A 19,759-nucleotide genomic window follows, 5' to 3' on the forward strand; every position below is an offset into this window, starting at 1 on the left:
TATAAATTGGAGTGGTTTTTTTTTATGCTGTGATTTTTACTTGTTAACTGTTTTGGAACTGATAGTTTTTACATAAGCTAAGCCTGTCTGCTCTGTGCTACACCTACCAAGGCTTGAGCTGTGTTTAAATTATTGAGACCTAAGTGAACCTTGTTAAGAATAGTGCTATTATTATTTGAAGAGGATTACCTGCCACTTCAACTAATAAACCACTTTCTCACACCGTACATCCACCAACATTTCAATCACTCCCATGTTGGTGTATCACCATGAATAGCTGTATCCCCATGTGTTTATGCCACTGTGTATCCCTATTTGTGTTTGTCTGTATATTTACACATGCTCGTGCTTCTTTCTTCGTGTATGTTCGTAATGATTTGCACTGATCCACAAGTGTCTGTCCTCTGTGTGCTTGCCACCGTGTTTCTATGTATGTGTTGTGATAATTGTGTGTTTCGCTGCAGTTGTGTTGGCTGTGTGTGTCTCTATCTTTTGCCCATTAGTATACTCCTAATTATACTTGTGGGTGTGTGTTGCCTCTGCGGTTATCTGCATGGATATTTTAAATTGTATTTGGGTGTTTTGTATGTGTGTTTATTTGATTGCATCCGATTGTTTGTCTCTGTGAGAGACCCTAGTTCCGTTTTTGTCTTTTGTGCAAGTTTGTATGTTTATTTCTTAGTCCGCTCCTCTGTTGTCTTGTTTTCTGTGTGGGGCAGTCCCAGTGTATGTGTTTGTCCAAGTTTGTATTCGTGTGTTTTTGCCTTTGTGCCTGTGAGTATATCTGTTTGTGTGTGCCTTTGTTTTGTATTGATTAGCGCGTGGTTGTCATGCGTACAGCTATTGTTCTGCGTATCTGTGCCCTTTGCATAATGTTGTAATCGCCGTGTGACTCCTGACAGGGAGACAGCTGAGCCCAGACCTGCTGCGAGGGGAGGGGCTCTGCATGTCTCAGGGGTCTAAAGGGATGCTCTGCTCACAGATGCCGTGAACAAAAAAAACTTTACCATGAGACTCGGAGCAACAGGTGGCGAAGTCTGAGCCTGCTGCTTCTACTCAGCACATCTCTTCAACATTCTGGAGAAGCCGCTGCCTTCAAACCGGGTGAGACAAAGATATCCATGGCATCCGCTCTCCATCTTCCTCGTGCCTGCCTCAACGCGCTTCTGTCTCTACTTTTTATTCTGCATTTTTCTATGTGTCTGTCTCCACATCTACTTGTTTGTTTCAACGTCAGCCAGTTTGTTTCGGCTTCTCGGTCTGAGCATCATCTTGCCCATCTGTATCCTTTTGTTGGTCTGTTTGGCATTCTCGTCATTCTCCTGTCTCTCTCCCGCCTCGTGTTCTGTCTGCACGTCTCGCATCCCTCACACTTCTCCCTGCGTGCCTGCTCCTGTTTAGTCCTTTTCATTCTGGGACTGGTAGCCCCGGTTTAATTCGAGATACAGGACCACCAGTCCCAGAATACAAAGATAAAAACGCGAACTGGGTGAGATCCTCACGTGCGGACACGGGCACTCGAATGAGTGCTCCGGCGATGGGGATTTTGTGCGCTATGTCCGAGCGAGGATTCAGCATGTGCATTTACAGAGCGGAAGCTGAGTGGTTGTGAGGAAGTAATATGCTAGTTAATACTCGGTGCGGTTTTTCTGCACCGAGTGATATTGAGTCGTTGTGAGTGTGTCACCTTTGTGTTGCTGTATGTGAGATATTATAAGTCTCTGCGTCTTAAGAGCCTATTGCTATCGTTCCTGGTGTAGTGTCTCCCTCGGTGGAAATTGTAGGTAGGGTTTTAAGTGAATGGTGTTCAACCGTTCTTTGAAAGAGTATTATGTGAGTTTATGGCGCCCAGTGCAGTGCCCCTGTGACTGTGACGCAGTGAACTAAAGGCGACTAACCACTTGTGTGGGAAGAAGCGCGCGTGAGTCAGAGCTCCACAGAGTTACACGATTCACAAAGGTAAGACATTTGGTCTAAGTTTAGATCAAAAATCTAAGTTTATTACTTTTCGGTATTCACAAAGAGAATTTCCGAGTAGTATATTAATGTCCTCTCTCGGGGTGGAATCTCCACCCAAAGTGCGGAGATTCTACTCAGGGTGTAGTGTACGCACCCGGAGTGAAATCTCGGCACTTGGGGCGGATCTCTGCCCGAGTGCAGAGATTCCGCCCGAGAGCGGAGACTCCGCACGGAGTTTGGACGTAAAGATACTACTCGTGAATATGGAAAAGTCGTAAACTTACACTTTTTGTCTAAACTTAGACCAAAGGTCTAAGTTTACCTTTGTGAATCAGGCACCCGGAGAGGTGAGACAGATGGATAGAGTGAGAGGGCAGAGAGGACAAACTAGTAGACAGTGAGAGAGAGAGAGATGCAGACTGGAAGAATGCAAATATAGCAGAACAAGAGGGGCAGAGTGTGTGAGAGCAGATAAGAGTTACATTTGGAGAGCACAGGGGAGTAGCTTGGTCAGTATTATTAGGGCAGTGTGAGCTCCAGATTTCTCAACAATCACGCTGGGAAATCTTGTTAAAAGACATTATATGAGAAGCATGACATGAGGGGATCTGAGGGGGCAGTGGAAAGAAACAAAACAGACGAGAGAGTGTGTGTGTTTTTGTCAGTGTGTACAAGTAAAAATCCCATGTGAAATCCAACAGACACTTCACATTACCTGACTGAAAGCACTTGTACCCACACTACTTACACTTAAATATATTGTTTAGAGGGGTATAGCATCTTGAACAGAAGAGCTACACTTCTGGAAGAGGTAAAAGTGACATAGGAAACAAAATAGGGAATAAAGACTAGGAAGGGGGTCAGTGGAAAAGACAAAGAGGAGAGGGTATAGAGGCAGAGAAAGAGAGAAGAAACAAAAAAGGTAGCGTGAAACAGAGACCGCCAGGGAGCACTGAGAGAGAAGGATAAAAGTGAGGCATAAGGACATCAAGAACTGGACAGGGAAAGAGGGGTGAATAGAGAAGACTGAAGAAGGGTGGAGGAATGGGGGTTGAGGGAGAGAGATGAGAGGGCAAGAGAGGAAGGATAGGCTGCAGAGACAAAATGACAAAGGCACGCGTCAACACAGTGAGAGGGAAGGAAGCAGTGGAGAGAAGGGTAAGTAATGGACAGGAAGAGCGAAGGTAGTACTGCATTGTGTAATTTACATAGCACTTCATATCCCGTTGCAGGGTTTGATACCACATTTTCACATGGGTAGCATGCTACTCTTAGGGGAACAAGTGGTAGGAAGTGTTGTATTTGTTGTGATCCTATGTGGAAAGTGTTTTTTTGCCATGTGTGACAGATGAGAGGGGTCCTAGGACGCAGGACATATGGTGTGATGAAGGAGGTGGTTCAAGGATGTGTGGTGGGATATGGCTGTAGTTTGGCTGGTGCTACAGATAGCCCTCCAGGTCTCTTAGTATGATGTTTTTGTTTAAGTGTTCTTTTCTCGAGGGATGTATGACTGCGCAGGGAGAGGAAGGGCACCAATGAGAGTATTATAAGGTCCCAAGTAGAACAATGGACACATGAGAAATGATCACGAGATAGAGTTAAAGGCAAATGTGAAACAGACACTGGCACCAGGAGAGGGCAAGGCACAACGACTGATGGAGAAGGGGGTACAGAGTTATCTTGAAGTGAAGAGTTATCTTGGAGTGGTGGATAAAGGCACAGAGGACAGGGGGGAAGGGTACAGAGAGCAGGAAATGCTCATATATGTGACATGTAAGGGTACATGGAGATGCAAAGACAGAGGAGTGATACGTAAGGACACAGGGAGAGGAAAGATACACAAGAGTGATATGTAAGGGCACAGGAAGAGTAAACACACAGAGGAGAGATTTATAAGGGCACATGGAGAGGCAAAGACACACGAGTGATATGTCAGGGCAGATGGAGAGGCAAAGACACACAGGAGTGATCTGTAAGGACACTGAGGGGGTCATTCCTACCCTGGCGGTCCGAGACCGCCAGGGTAGGGGACGGAGGAAGCACCGCCAACAGGCTGGCGGTGCTTCTGGGGCTATTCTGACCGCAGCGGTAAAGCCGCGGTCAGAAAAGGGAAGTCGGCGGTTTCCCGCCGGTTTCCCGCCGGTTTCCCGCTGCCCCTGTGAATACTCCACGGCGGCGCTGCAAGCAGCGCCGCCATGGGGATTCCGACCCCCTTCCCGCCAGCCTGGTTCTGGCGGTTTTCACCGCCAGAACCAGGCTGGCGGGAACGGGTGTTGTGGGGCCCCTGGGGGCCCCTGCAGTGCCCATGCCACTGGCATGGGCACTGCAGGGGCCCCCTAACAGGGCCCCACATTGATTTTCAGTGTCTGCTTGGCAGACACTGAAAATCGCGACGGGTGCAACTGCACCCGTCGCACCCCAGCAACTCCGCCGGCTCCATTCGGAGCCGGCATCCTCGTTGCTGGTGCTTTCCCGCTGGGCTGGCGGGCGGCCTTTTGGCGGTCGCCCAACGGCCCAGTGGGAAAGCCAGAATGACCGCCGCGGTCTTTTGACCGCAGTGCGGTCTTCTGGCGGGGAACTTTGGCCCGCTGAAGTTGGAATGACCCCCTGAGAGTGTAAAGACACACAAGTGTAAGAAGTCAGGGCTCCGGGAGAGCAAAGACACAGAAGAGTGATAACTAGGGACAAAAGGAGAGCAAAGATGGCTGAAGCGGTGGATGAAACCCCAGGCAGAAGAAGAAACAAAGAGGAACGTGGAATAAGGGACAAGAGAGAGCATGAGACGGAGGGTGATAGGCACTGGGAGAGGGGGTGTAAGAAAGAGGAGAGTGGGAAGTGCAGAAAAACAGAATCATGTAGGAACACAGATGGGGGTTAAAAATGAGAAATGTATGAGGTACAAGGAGAGAATCCACGAGGGAAAAAAAGAAAAGGGTGATAAGTAACCAAAAGAGAGATGGGACAAGCTTGGACAGTCGGAGTTGGAGCAACGGACAGAGAAGGATTGGTGCAAAACGAGAGAGAAGGAAAGATATGAATGAGAGGGACACAGAGACACAGGAAAAGGCACAGTGGAGTGGTCGGAAGTGGCACAGTAGCATGGAAAAAAGCAGAGGAAAATGAGAAAAAGGAGAGAAGAATGTGACAAAAAGGGACACAGAAGAGAGAAAAGCGGGAGGAGAGTATATGGGGAGTTGTTTAGTTGATTTCTTTAGCACTTAAACCTTAAAGGATACCCTTGACTACTCGGTTTTATAATGGAGTACTAACTGTGCTGCACCAGTGACATGACTTTATGAGGAGTTACTGGCGTTTCTAATTCTCCAGTCAAAAGGCAGTGGGCGGTAGACAAGTAAAGCCAGCCTCCCCTGTTGTTGTAGATGTCAGTGTGTGGGAGAAGAGGCTGAAAAAATGTTGGCTTGCACACAAGATGTATGAAACCTGGACTAGAGATCTGTGAAACTGTATGCCTTAGAAAGCATGTGAACAGTTCTGACACCTAACGCAACCAACGATCTTTTCTTACAATTCTCGATTTACATTAAACACTTCTATTGCCGTTTGTTTTATACAAATGTAGTAGTATTTACGTTTTGGGAGTCTGGTATTGATATGACATAAATTTAGCTGCCACAACTGTAAGATTCTCTAGCTGTTGAAAGGGTTAACTATTCTGAACAAAACACAAATTACATCACTTCGTCCACTAGAATTCATTCACATGGCATTGCATAGTCAATTGGGGTCCAGACGAATCAAGTTCTAAGCTTTTGTCAGGGCCACAGGAACTGGGCAATTCTGCGGCCATCTATAATTGTGGACCTGACGCATTTGCCACATTATCCATCATATGCTGCATAATTTGCAGGTTTACCCCCTTAACTGCCAAGCCCTTTCCCCCTCAGGTGCCATGCCTTTTTTGGCTGTTTGGGGCAGCTCGTGCTTAGGCCCTCATAACTTTTTGTCCACATAAGTTACCCATGCCAAATTTGCGTCCTTTTTTCCATTGTCCTAGGAATTCTAGAGATACCCAGACTTTGTGGGTTCCCCTGAAGGAGACCAAGAAATTATCCAAAGTACAGCGAAATGTTTTTTTTTTTAAATGGGAAAAAAGGGCTGCTGAAGAAGGCTTGTTCTTTTTTCCCTGAAAATAGCATCAACAAATGGTTTGCGGTTCTAAAATTACCATCTTCCTAGCTTTCAGGAACAGGAATACTTGAATCAGAAAACCCAATTTTTCAACACAATTTTGGCATTTTACTGGGACATATCCCAATTTTACTATTTGTTTGTGCTTTCAGCCTCCTTCCAGTTAGTGACAGAAATGGGTATGAAACCAATGCTGGATCCCAGAAAGCTAAACATTTCTGAAAAGTAGACAAAATTCTGAATTCAGAAAGGGGTATCGTACAAGGATTTCCTACAGAAAATAACAGCTGAAATAAAGAAATATTGAAATTGAGGTGAAAAAACCATCAAATTTTCTCCACGTTTTACTCTGTAACTTTTTTTCTGTTATGTCAGTCTTTTGAAAGCAATATACCGTTACGTCTGCTGTACTCTTCTGGTTGCGGGGATATATGGGGCTTGTAGGTTCATCAAGAACCCTAGGTACCAAGAGCCAATAAATGAGCTGCACCTTGCAATGGGTTTTCATTCTACACCGGGTATACAGCAATTCATTTGCTGAAGTATAAAAAGTGAAAAATAGGTATCAAGAAAACCTTTGTATTTCCCAAATGGGCACAAGATAAGGTGTTGAGAAGCAGTGGTTATTTGAACATCTCTGAATTCCGGGGTGCCCATACCAGCATGTGAATCACAGGACATTTCTCAAATTAATGTCTTTTTTACACACTGTCTTACATTTGGAAGGACAAAATGTAGAGAAAGACAAGGGGCAATAACACTTGTTTTGCTATTCTGTGTTCCCTCCAAGTCTCCCAATAAAAATGGTACCTCACTTGGGTGGGTAGGCCTAATGCTCGCGACAGGAAACGCAACATGGACACATCACATTTTTACAGTGAAATCTGACGTGTTTTTTGCAAAGTGACTAGCTGTAGATTTTGGACTCTAGGTCAGCCGGCACCTAGGGATACCTACCAAACATGCAAATTTTTGAAAACTGGACACCTAGGGGAATCCAATATGAGGTGACTTGTGGGGCTCTATCCAGGTTCTGTTAGCCAGAATCCTTTGCAAACCTAAAACTTTGGCCAAAAAAACACTTTTTCCTCACATTTCAGTGAGAGAAAGTTCTGGAATCTGAGAGAAGCCACAAATTCCCTTCTACCAAGCAATCCCCCAAGTCTCTCAATAAAAATGGTACCTCACTTGTCTGTGTAGGCCTATTGCCTGCGAAAGGAAATGCCCCAAAACACTATCTAGACACACCAAAATTATCAATTACAAAACTACCTGTTTTTGCGGGGGTGGGGACTACCTGCGTTTTTGGTCCTGGGCTCAGCAGCCATCTAGGGAAACCTAACAAACCCAGACATTTCTGAAAACTAGACACCGAGGGAATCCAGGGAGGTGTGACTTGCGTGGATCCCCCAATGTTTTCTTACCCAGAATCCTCAGCACACCTCAAATTTAGCTAAAAAAAATTAAATTTTTCTGACATTCCTGGGTGGGATCACCACACCAGGACAAATTTCCTACCACCCAACGTTCCCCTCAGTCTCCCGGTAAAAATGATACCTCACTTGTGTAGGTGGGCCAAGCGCCTGTGACAGGGAAGAGCCAAAAACATGTCAAAATTGAGGGGGAAACCAAAGCGGGTCCAAAAGGGCAGATAGAAAAAAATCATTTTTAGCCTGACAAGTGCAGCAGAATTTCTATCAGTATAGATGAGACAATGCTTGGTGGTAGGAATTTTGTGGATTCCTGCAGATTCCGGAAGGTTCCATCACAAAAATGTGTGATTTCCAGCAAAGTTGGAGGTCTGCAGGGCATTTTGGGTAAGAAAATGGTGCGGAGTGCATGTGAAGCACACCACCCTGGAATCACCCAGATGTTTTTTTCCAGATGTGTCTAGGTCTTGTGGATTTTTCTACATGTCAGCGTCCCAAAGTCCACAAAGTGCAGCCCTCACCATTCCAAGTGGGACGATTTTGAGAGTTAGCCAAGCTCTCATGACACAAATGTAAAACCAAAACTCAAAGTCATCAAATGCCCTCTTACTTGCCATGGGATAAGATGTTTTAGGTTCCGGGGGGAGAGCTGAAAGACTGTTAACCCCTTCAGTTGGGGTGGGGCAAAACCCGGCCCATAACACTTTGTAGCCACCACCCCACTATGTTTTGTTTGTTTTTATATTACCTGGCATATAGTAGACTTTGTGACCCCCGCCAGGGTGTAGATCGGGGGTAATTGTCCCATCTGCCCACTAGTGGGCAGAACAACTTTGGCCCCATTTATTTGTGGTGGAGGTATGGCCATACCCCCACCCTCTTATTTTGGAAGAAAATCTTCCTCGGTCTCTGGTGGGCTATCTGCCCCCCTTGGGGGCAGATGCGTCTTCCAAAAATAGGCCGTTCTGCCCTCTTAGGCCTAGATCTCTGTATTGGGTGTGAATGTTTGACATTGTTTTGCATTGTGTCCATCAATTGTTCATTTGCAATTGTTGCCGTAAGTGGGACGGGTATGCCCAGACATGGGTCCTATGCTTCCCATGCCACTGGAGTCAAGCTAGCCTGGCTGATGGAAGGTGATACCTCGAAACTGGTCCCAGGATGCTGGTTTCCAGTCCAGGGAAGACCTGGCCTGGCAGTTCAGACTGGACTGTTTCCATTGAGAAGACTGTCAAGACTGATTTGAATATGGCTGCTTTCAAACAGGAATTGCATGGGTAGCACAAAAACTATGGATTTAGACCCAGATCTCTGTACTGGGGGTGAATGTTTGACATTGTTCAGCATTCCGGACATCACTTGTTATTTTTGCAGCTGTATGGACACGGAACACTGGTTGGCTGCCTTTCAGTAGTCAGTGCATGTGCTCTGACTCCTAAAAACATAGAATTTGCTAATCCCTCATTGGCATGTTTCATTTACCCTAACGTTCCTTTTAAATGGTACTTTGTGTACTTTAGGCCTGTAAGTTAAATGTCACTACTGGACCGCAGCACCTATTGTTCCACTACTAAAGTGACAAGGCACAACATGACTTCAGACTAAGTTTGCTGTTTTAAAACAGCAAATTTTGCCAGGCCTAAACTTTCCTCTTTAATACCAATAAGGCACCCCTAAGCTAGGCCCTAGATGTGCATGGTGGATGGTACACAGTATTTAAAAAATAGTAGGACATGTGTACTTACATTTTACACGTCCTGGCAGGGAAGCCGTTTTTCACTGTGGTAAGGCTAGCTCTCATACAGAAATGCACTAGGTTACATTATAGCACCTTGTAATTAAATAACTTCAGTTAGAAATAGGTAGAACTACTATTATGAAAATGCCACATTTAGAAAGCTAAAGTATACAAAAAGTGATGGATGGAATACTTGAATTAATCTTGGACACTGGTAATTACTTGGGCTGATGGAAAGCCGTCATTATTTTGCCACCATGCTACCTCAGTTTGGATCAAGCTATATGTAAAACAGTCTTGGCCCTCCTCCAATATGGACAGTCCAGCCCAAACTGCCAACCCAGGTCCTCTCTGAAAGTGAACACAAGCAAATGTGGACTGGTTTTGCCCTGGTTAGGGCTTATCAGCCAGGTATAGATTCGTTTCTATGACACAGTGTGCACGGGACCCACGTCTGGGCATACACATCCCACTTATGGTGACACACTAATGTGTACAAAAAAGTGATGGATAGAATGCTTGAATTAATCTTAGTTACTGGTATTTAATTGAGACTGCATCCCAGACAATATCACCTCCGTTTGGACACAGCCATACGAACATCAGTCTTGACCTTCCTCCAATTAGGACAGTCCAGCCTGAACTGCTTTTCCAGGTCCTTCCTTTATCGGAACACAAGAAACCCAGGACTGGTTTCACCCTAATTAACGCTCACCAGCTAGGTATAGCTTGGTTTCAGTGATGCAGTGTGCAGGGAATCCATATATGGGCAAACAGGTCCCACTTCGTTGACACACTAAAGTATACAAAAAGTGATAGATGGAATGCTTGAATTAATCTCAGCTGCAGGTAATTAATCGGGCCACATCCCAGTCCATTATTACTTTGCACACCATGCCAATTCAGTTTGGGCCTATCCATATGCAAATCTGTCTTGACCCTTCTCCAAGGGGGAACATTCCAGCCTGAACTGCCTAGCCTTAGTTAGGGCTCATCACTCAGGTATAGCTTGGTTCCAGTGACACAATGTGCATGAGACCCAGGTCTGGGTATGCCCATCTCGCTTAGAGAGCCCCACAAAAAAAGTGATGAATGGAAAGGTTGAAATAATCTCATCCACTGGTAATTACTCAGGTACATCCCAGTGCATTGTTATTTTGCAAAACATGACACCTCAGTTTGGACTCAGCCATATACAAATCAGTCTTGACCCTGCCCCGATGGGAAAAGTCCAACATGAACTTCCAGGCCAGGCCATCCCTGACCCAAAACACAAACAACAGTGGACCAGGTTTATCCTGGTTAGGACTCATCAGCCTGGTATAGATTGGTTCCAATGATTCAGTGTGCATGTGACCGGGAAACGTCCTCTACGCCGACTCTTTAATAACAAAGTCCTGGTTAACGAAAGCGAAACAACGCTTTCTTTAACCACGACTTCGTTATTTTGTGCCTTAACCACGCATGTCCTGAACAACGAACATGCGTGGTTAAGGCACAAACAAGGGAGTCGGCTGAGGAGGACGATGCGACGACTCAGGTAAGTGGGGGGATGGGGGGTTTTAGGTTTTGGAGCGGGGTAGGGGGGTCGGGGTTTTAGGATTTGGGGCAGGGTGGAGGGTAGGGGGTTTTAGGTTTTGGGGTGGGGTTGGGGGGTCGGGCGTTTTAGGTTTTGGGGCGGGGTTGGGGGTAGGGAGGTTTTAGGTTTTGGGGCGGGGTGGGGGGTTGGGAGGTTTTAGGTTTTGTGGTGGGGTTGGGGGGCGGGGCATTTAGGTTTTGGGGTGGGGTGGGGGGGTCGGGGGTTTTAGGTTTTGGGGCGGGGTTGGGGGGGCGGGGCGTTTTAGGTTTTGGGGCGGGGTGGGGGATCGGGGGTTTTAGGTTTTGGGGTGGGGTTGGGGGGCAGGGTGTTTTAGGTTTTGGGGCGGGGGTGGGAGGTTTTAGGTTTTGAGGTGGGGTTGGGGGGCGGTGGGTTTTATGTTTTGGGGCAGGGTGGAGAGTCAGGGGATTTTAGGTTTTGGGGAGGGGGTTTTAGGATTTGGGGTGGGGTTGGGGGGGCGGGGCGTTTTAGGTTTTGGGGCGGGTGTGGGGGGTTTTAGGTTTTGGATGGGGTTGGGGGGTGGGGCGTTTTAGGTTTTGGGGCAGAGGTTTTAGGTTTTGGGGCGGTGGGACAGGTGGGGGGTTTTAGGTTTTGGGGCGGGGTTGGGGGGTCGGGGTGACGCAAGAAGGATCAATGGGTGCTTATTACTAATGCCTTTACCAGGAATGCCTTTACAACAAAATATAGTTGTTAAGGCATTCGTGGTAAAGGCATTGGTGGTAACAACGAGGTTGGTTTTCCGACCTCGTTGTTCAGGCACTCGTTGTTTCGGCAGGCGTCATTCGGACATACAACCCATGTGACCTAGGTCTAGGTATACCCGTCCCACTTAGGGCGTCACTTTGAAGTGTACTTTGAGGTCAGGTCCTCCCTTAATTGAAATAGAAACAACCCAAGTCCTGTTAGGGCTCAAGTTAGAGCTCATCAACCAGGTATAGCATGGCTATTTGTTTTTGTATACTACTGAGTGGCACCCTAAGTGGGATGAGTATGTCTTGATGTGGCTTCATGCACACTGTGCCACTACAACCAAGTTATATATATCTGACCTGGGTTGCTTGTGTTTCAGTTCAGGGAGGACCTGCCTGGTAGTTCGGGCTGGACAGTTTCTATTTTAGCAGAGTCCAACTGATTTGCAAATGGCTGGTTCCAAACCGAGCTGGCAGTGTGTAAAATAACAGTGGTTCAGGGTGTGCCCTGAATGATTACTAGTGATTGAGATTAATTCGAGCATTGCATGCAACACTTTTTTGTATACTTCACTGTGTCGCCCTAAGTGGGATGGGTATGTCCAGACATAGGTCCCATACACACTGTGCCACTGGAATCAAGATATACCTGGCTGATGAGTTCTAATAATGTAATAAGGATGAAACTGGTCCTGGGTTGCTTGCGTTCCAGTTCAAGGAAGACCTAGCCTGGAAGTTTAGGTTCAACTGTTCCAATTGCAGCAGAATCAAGACTGATTTACATATGACTGTTTCTAAACTGAGGTGGTATGATATGCAAAATAAAGATGAATTGGGATAAGGCCCTGCGTAATTACCAGTGGGTGGGATTAATTTAAGCATTCCTTCCATCACTTTTTATGTATTACTTTTAGAAAGTTGGCATTTGGCGGCATCTGTTTCAGAGTTAATCCTGTTGGATCTGGTCCTTTTTTGCAGGGTCATCCTCAAGCCTTTTGCCGTCTCTCTCCTATTTTTCTGACTTCTTTTTGTTGGCTCTAGGACTATAAGCACTTTATAACTGCGGATCAGTGCTACAGTGCATGTGCTCTTCCTTCTAAACTTGGGTATGATTGCCTTACACGTGATAGGCACATTTAGTTTACCTATAAGTCCCTTGTACAGTGGTATTCCTATACCCAGGACCTGTAAATTAAATGCTACTAGTGGGCTTGCAGTGCAGCTTGCGCCACCCACAGAAGTAGCCTTTCAAACGTGTCTCAGGTCTGCTAGTTTACGTGTGTGCGCAGTTTACTGCCACAGTGACTTGGAATCTAAATTTACTTGCAAAGCCTGGAACTCCCCTTTTACTTCATATACGTCACCCCTACAGTAGGCCCTAGCTAGCCCTATGGGCATGGTGCTATGTATGTAAAAGGTAGGACATATGTCTTGGTTTTCGTAAACCTGAGGCAGTGCCAAAATCTAACGTCACCGAAGGGGTGGCGTTAGCAAGACGCAATGAGGAGGAATACTTTTATTCCTCCTCTTTTTTTGCTTTTTTTATGTATGCTGCATTCTGCAGCACATAATCATTTCAAAATGACGCAAAATTACACTTTGGCACTTCTGTGTGTGCTGCATTCTGCAGCGCACACAGAAGTGCCAAATCACCATTAATGATTGTTTAAGTACTGGAAGGGACACCTTGCAGCACATCCACAATCAAACCCCTCAATGCAAACATGCTTCCACAATGGCGCAAGGATACCTGCGTTGGTGCTGGCAGCTAAATTTAGCGCCGGCACAGGGGACAACATAGGGGTGCGCAGTATTCAATTAAATACGGCGCATCACTGTGTTGTGAAAATGACAGAGTGCGGCACTGCCAATTTTGGTGCAGCGTCGCGCTACATAATTTTCCTTTAAATATGGGCCTATATGTCCTGGTATTGACAAACAGCCTACTTGGTTTCTCACTACTGTGGGTGCTGCCTCCCTCATATGATTGCACTGTGGTGGGTAGAGTTTTTATTACCATTATAGGAATACCACTTTTAGAGAGTGAACATTTCTCCGTGCGTATGGCTCTGGTGTTTTGCATCTTGCCTCCAATCCACGTTTGGGTCAGAGTGACAGCTGGGCTTTGTGCATACTTTTCAGACAGCCTATACACAGGGATGGTGTCACAAGAGTGCATCTGCATACTGAATGGTCTTCCTGTGCTGGGTGAGGTAGAGGCGGTGCACACTGTTTGTTTGTAGAGGCTGTGCCCTGCCTCACACCAAGGGCGGGTTTACCCCCTGCTGATGTCTGGTGCCAGTGCTGGAGGAGAAAGGGGATATCTCTGGGGCTGGTTAGTGCTGGTTAGAACCCCTTCTTCACCTTTTGTGGACAATGTGTAAAATGAGTATAAGTACAGGGGGTTTTCCCCCCACAATTTTAGACAGTAATCATTGGATGCTGCTGGAAGGACTCATCAAGAACCGCCTTGAGATTGCTCTGCTGTGCTGCTGACCTGCTAGGTCACTCAGAGGGACTGCTCTTGCCTTTTGAGCCCTTTAGCTGGCCTGTGTGTTGGGGCCCTGCAGCCCGGTGGCCCCATTGCTGCCTCCGGGGCTGAGTCTTGTGCCCCTTTCCCCCTGCACTCAAATTTGTACAGCCTGAGGGAAGCGCTGTATTCCTTCCCCTCGTAAAGTGTGTGAAGAGCACATTATCTCATTTATGGTTGCCGGAGCACTTTTTCTTTGGGCCCTGTAGCGCATGAGAAGTGCTTTTCTTTAATTATTGCCCTGGGTGCCAGGAAGTGCGTCCCTGTTACCTTGTGTGCGCCCCCCCCCCCAACTTCCCGGTGTGGAGAGGCCTCACAGAGCCACCAGCAGCCTGGATGCAGAGTGCTCCTGAAAGTGCCCTCGGAGGCACAAGCAATCATCTGCTTTGGTACCCTCACCGTGCAGCCCAAGCCGCAACGCAAAAGGACACCCGCTCACCTGGAGGCTCAGAGGAGATCCTAGATGCCTACCAAGCTAGACAGGAGAAAAAGATTCCCGTGGTCGGATGGGGAAGAGCTGGACTTCACTGCTAGAGCCCGGAGGCTTGATTGCGATGTCCAAAGGAGAGGTGGAGCTGGCTGGAGCTGTCCTGTCCTCCCTTCGTAGCATCGAAAACTGAGGAACGTTACCCTGCACCCGAGAGAGTCACGAATTGGATACAGGGGGACCTTGAGGACAGAGGATCCATATTTCCCTATGTGGAGAGACTAGGTGGAGTCTCCATGCCGACAGAAAAGTTGTGTGACCCCTGTGGCCCTTCCCCTATGGTTGCCGTGCCGTGAGGGGGTGTCTTGATTTGAAAGAGCAGCCCGCGTGTCATTGGGGAGTTTGGCAGTGTAAGGGTGGCTGGTGGACAATGGGAGAACCTCGCTGACTCTATAACCGCAACACAGAAGCCTCAAAATTGCCACAGTCCCCTTATGAGAGTGATTCCTACCCACGGGCTATACCTGCTGGTTTTCCTGGTTAGTGGACCACATATATTTCCGGCAACTCCTTGGTATGCATTCCAGGGGGTACTGATGATTTGTACAATCTAGAAATGCTTTCCTGTTATGGGCATCTAATTTGGTGATGCAGATGATTTGTACAACCTTGAAATGCTTTCATGTTATGGCCATCTATTTTGGTGATACTAATGACTTGCCATTCGGGGTATGTTGCATTTTATGTGCCTTCATGATGATGTCTTATCGTGTTTATGATGATGTGGGCATTTTTGGGGATAGGAATGTTCCATTCTATGCATATTTTTTGTGATAATGACAACCTGACTACTGCTGGTATTGCAGAATAACCAGTAACCTATATGTTTACTTGATTACTGCTTATTTCCGCAGAGTACTAGTAACCTGTGTAATCTTTTGACCACTGCTTGTGTAGCAGGGTATTACTGATACATGTTGTGTTTGGTCTGATGATGTTTTATGCAATACAGTTTATTTTCATATAACTTGGTGTTGTGTTTCCTTTGTGGTGTATTTATTGTGTCATGTGTGTTATGTGTGTTGTGCAAACGCTTTACACATTGCCACTGGGATAAGACTGACTTCTTGTGCCAAGCTACCTAGGGGGTGAGCAGGGGTTATTTTGGATGTGTAACTCTCTCGCCCTGACTATAGTGGTGGGTTCTGCCTGGCTGATACGCATACCGTAGCCAACCAGAAACCCAATTTCTAGCTCTGATCAGCAGTGAGGATAGGACTTGTGCTTTCACAATACCATTGTGACTCTTTGTTGCACCACACATTGCACTTAGACCATTTCATGTTTTGTTTCACCCGATTTCTCTCATTGGTCATTTTTCCTGTTTTCCCCTCTTAAACCTGGGTATTTTGTTCTTGCACTTGTGTTTTGTGTACCTTCGCAAAATGGGGCTAACCTGTAGCACCGAGGACCTGTTGTACTATACTCAGGAAGAATTAAAGGTTTCCTGTAGGGAGAGAGGACTACCAGAGAGTGGGGACCTCGTGAGATCCCTATTTTTTTTTTAAAGTTCATAACATATGTCCGGGGGGGGTGTTCTTAAGGGGTACCCAGAGGATCCTGACTGTAGTGAGGGTTTCCAATGGAGGGCACCCAGACCTCATGCCCAGTTGGCGGTGAAGAGACTCACCAGGAAGGTGGGAATGACCGGGCTGGTATGCCAGTTGACAGGGAAGGCCCTGCAGATAGGGAATCCCTTGCTGTGCCCAGTGTTAGGAGCAGTGTCACCTTCCATTCCCTGTCGCCTGATGAGCTCAGAGATAGGCAGGAAGAGAGGGACCTGAAGTTGCAGCTGAACTTGCAGCTGGCTGTGGAGGAGAAAAGGGCTGAGGTAGAGAAGGCCTTAGTCCAGGAGGGGATGGCAGAGGCAGAGAGGGCCTTTGCCAGGGAGAGATTTGCTGCTGAGCGCAGTCTGAAAGGTGTGTACTCACCAGTGCTGAAGGTGAAGTCCATTGGTGGCAGGAATAATAAGTGCAGTGGCAGGGACAATCCCCGCATGCCCACAGACTTTATCCTGGGTTTCAAATGGGGGAGGACATACACCATATATAGTGATTGAGGGAAAATGATGAGGCTCTGGTAGAGCACAGGATCCCTGAGAAGGATTGGCAGACTGGCCTGGGGAGCTATATTCCTGAGGAGGGAAGGGATATCCTACTGGTCCTGGAAGGAATAACAGGTAAAGGCATCCTCTTATGAAGGAGACACTAGTAAGAAAGTGTGGCTTCAGCCCTGAAGAATACAGATTGAGGTTCAGGTGAAGAACCAGAACCTTATGGGCCTGGCGGCGCAGGGTACGCCTGAAATCTCCTTGGATTCACCTGCCTCAACTAACAGAGACACGGGACACTCTGTCAGGCGTAAAAGATCAGATTTTATTAGCTGCAGCTAGTACAGTTGTCCAAGAAGTACACAAGGTATGTTCTCAGGAGACTGCCACTTTACTTTGTGGCGCACAATCTTATATACCGTATAAAAACCATTTATTAACTACATACACTCCCAGAACACATAGAAAGGAGCCAGTAAGAATAACGTAAAGATAGAACAGAGCCAATAGAAATGTCGGAAAACAAGACAGCACAAAGTATCAAGTGACTTAAGGTTGCCTCCCCTCCAGCTGTGTTTGTCACCCCTCCCTTGAACTAATTCATTAACCGATCCACAACGAAGTTGCATGTGGTGCGATAAGTTTGTGTGCGTTTGGAGGACAGTTGTGAAATGAGAGAATACTAGCAAAGGACAGCGAAGGCCAGACGATAAGATAAGATCGGCGGAGAATAGTGTGAGCCTACAGATAGTTGAAACAAGGATTAGAAAACCAGACAGGGATTAGTGTACTCGGTCAGACCTTAATACCAGCCTTGTAAAGATAGAGGCAGAAGGCTGTTTTGAACACCATGTTGCAGAATAAGCAGAAAAGGCAGAATGGACTTCGTTCGCTGTGCTGCCTGAGTGAAGGCAACATAAAATGGCGGCGGGCCACAAAATGGCGGGTCGATACGATCGTATTAAAAATCTAATTTCCTCAGACCCTCCTTTTGCCAGAACTCAGGCAAGATACACAAACTCATGTTAATCTGAGTCGATGTCTATGGCCATGAGGTCATCAAGCTGTTGCTGTACCATCATTTTGATATTCTCTGCTCTTTGTGACTTGGGTTTGGGAATACATGCAGTAGCACATAGGTTACAGATGGCAGGACCGCAGTGCATACAAAGACAACAAGAGAATATAAAAGCTAAAATTACTCCAAAGAATGTCAATACCTTCCAACCCCATTTGGACAGTATTCCCCAAAACCACTCTGAAAAGGACCAATCTCCTTCGTCCTGATGAATCGACTCGGAGATTATGTGTAACTTAGAGATAGCTTGGTATACTGTCGGAGCGTCATTAGGTATGAAAATACAGCAACTTGATCCGATCAATTTGCATACTCCACCACGGTCCGCAAGAACAAAGTCTAAGGCAACACGGTTCTGCAAGGTCATAAGACGATCAGCCTGTAGTTCAGCTGTAATGTTACTTAAAGCTCCTACAGTGATGTCTATGGTGGTTTCTACGACACAAACCAATTGCCTTATATTTCTGCTGTTGGCCATTGGACCCCAGAAGGGAAGAAATCCTTTGAGGAAATCTCCTCCCTCTTGTCCTGCTGTGTCTTTCGAATCCACAATCCCTCTGCCATATCTATTTTTATGATGGTTCGCAGGAGCGGTGTATGTAGGGGGAAGAAGAAAGGCTATATAACAAGTACCAGAGAAATCAGCTGGCAACCATGTATAAGCCCTATCGTGGCAAACGAAGTATGTACCTTGAGATGGTACTAACGGCAGTGAATTCAGGGCTGAATAAACATATGTATGGGAACATAAACTTTCTCTTTGTCCGGTGTTTGGAGTTCTACCATTTATTTGCAGACAGAAATTTCCTTGTTGGGGTATGACCCGTATCGGAGGAGATTTTCCTTGCTCAACCTTATCATTGAGGCTGGAAATGTAATTAGTTATGTTCCAATTGGTATATGCTTTTCTTTCATCTATGGAAGCTTCACTTTTTTCCATGATTTTAGCCATAGCTACCATTCCCTTTATCAATAAACTATGACTGAAATCTGAACCAACACTATGTGAACTGACAGGTTGTTTAATTTTACTTTGATATGCATTATTGAAAATGACAAAATAAGCCCAAGCGGAACCTTCATAGGAGAATGGAAGAACTAAATATGGCATTCCTTTTTCTACCGTATGTGGTATGAGTCCACACACCCAACAGTCAGTTGTATTGATCACTAACTGATGTTGATGTAACAACTGGACGAAGGAATTGTTAAAGTATTCAGTTCTTCTGATGAGTTCATGCTGGGGAAGAGTGTGAAATAGGTGCGGAGAGATAGTAGAAGAAGATGTAGAGGTAGGAGAAGAGACAACTTTTTGCTGCAGAGTAATAATGATCCAGTTTACAGATGCCAAAAGAATACACGACAATATAATGACGCATAGAGCAATACTACAACGACTATATATTTCTTTACAATTATTCTTTACATTTTTACTTTCTCTTTTATCTAATGTAGCCTCCATCTTTCTAAGTGGATGCTCACGGCAATCTTCCTCAATCACTGTAGTCACGATTATCTACCGTCCTATGACACTGTGAGGTCCTGCAGGCCTATTGCCACTTACTCAGGTCGTAACTAAGACTCCTACCGTGACCCTGCAACCGGGATAGAGTACTACATAGGAGAGAAATTTACAAGTTCTTTGGTCTTGGTCTCAAATTATAGCGTTCCTGTCCAGAGGCAGTCTGGTTTTGAAACAATGTTCCTGGATTTGTCGTGTTCAAGCGACGATGCGATGGTATTGCTTCTTGAAGGATGTCGTCGTCCTTTTTCTCAGAAAGTGTTCCAATTAGACGCGCATCACTGAATGGTACAAATTGCGGAACTTTCTCACTTTCAGAGTCACTGATGCCTCTACGGACCCACTGATCGAAAGGCAAGGGCAAAGGCACTTTCTTGCAGTGCACGGCATGCACCCAGTTTTTCTTTCCTTCGACTTTAACTGCTGTTCTTGTGGTCAAAAGAACCAGGCGTGGCTCTCTCCATCTGGGCTCCAAATTTCTCTGTCGTTGGAAATTTTTCGTGCAGACCCAGTCACCTGGTCGGATGGAA

General features: G+C 46.2%; 1 protein-coding gene across 3 annotated transcripts in view; it reads left to right on the forward strand.

Moving 5' to 3' along the window:
• The first annotated feature begins 940 nt into the window (after nt 1-940).
• Nucleotides 941-19,759, forward strand: part of GNG8 (G protein subunit gamma 8) — a 109,358-nt gene continuing 90,539 nt past the window's right edge. For 2 of the 3 annotated variants that reach the window (XM_069207672.1, XM_069207671.1), the window contains exon 1: nt 948-1,104. The gene's annotated coding sequence lies outside the window, so the exon portion shown is untranslated. Of the gene's footprint in view, nt 1,105-19,759 lie in introns of all 3 variants that reach the window. The other variant, XM_069207673.1, reaches the window with a different exon arrangement.

The sequence above is a fragment of the Pleurodeles waltl genome, chromosome 9 (assembly GCF_031143425.1).
Source record: "Pleurodeles waltl isolate 20211129_DDA chromosome 9, aPleWal1.hap1.20221129, whole genome shotgun sequence".
Lineage (NCBI taxonomy): Eukaryota > Metazoa > Chordata > Amphibia > Caudata > Salamandridae > Pleurodeles > Pleurodeles waltl.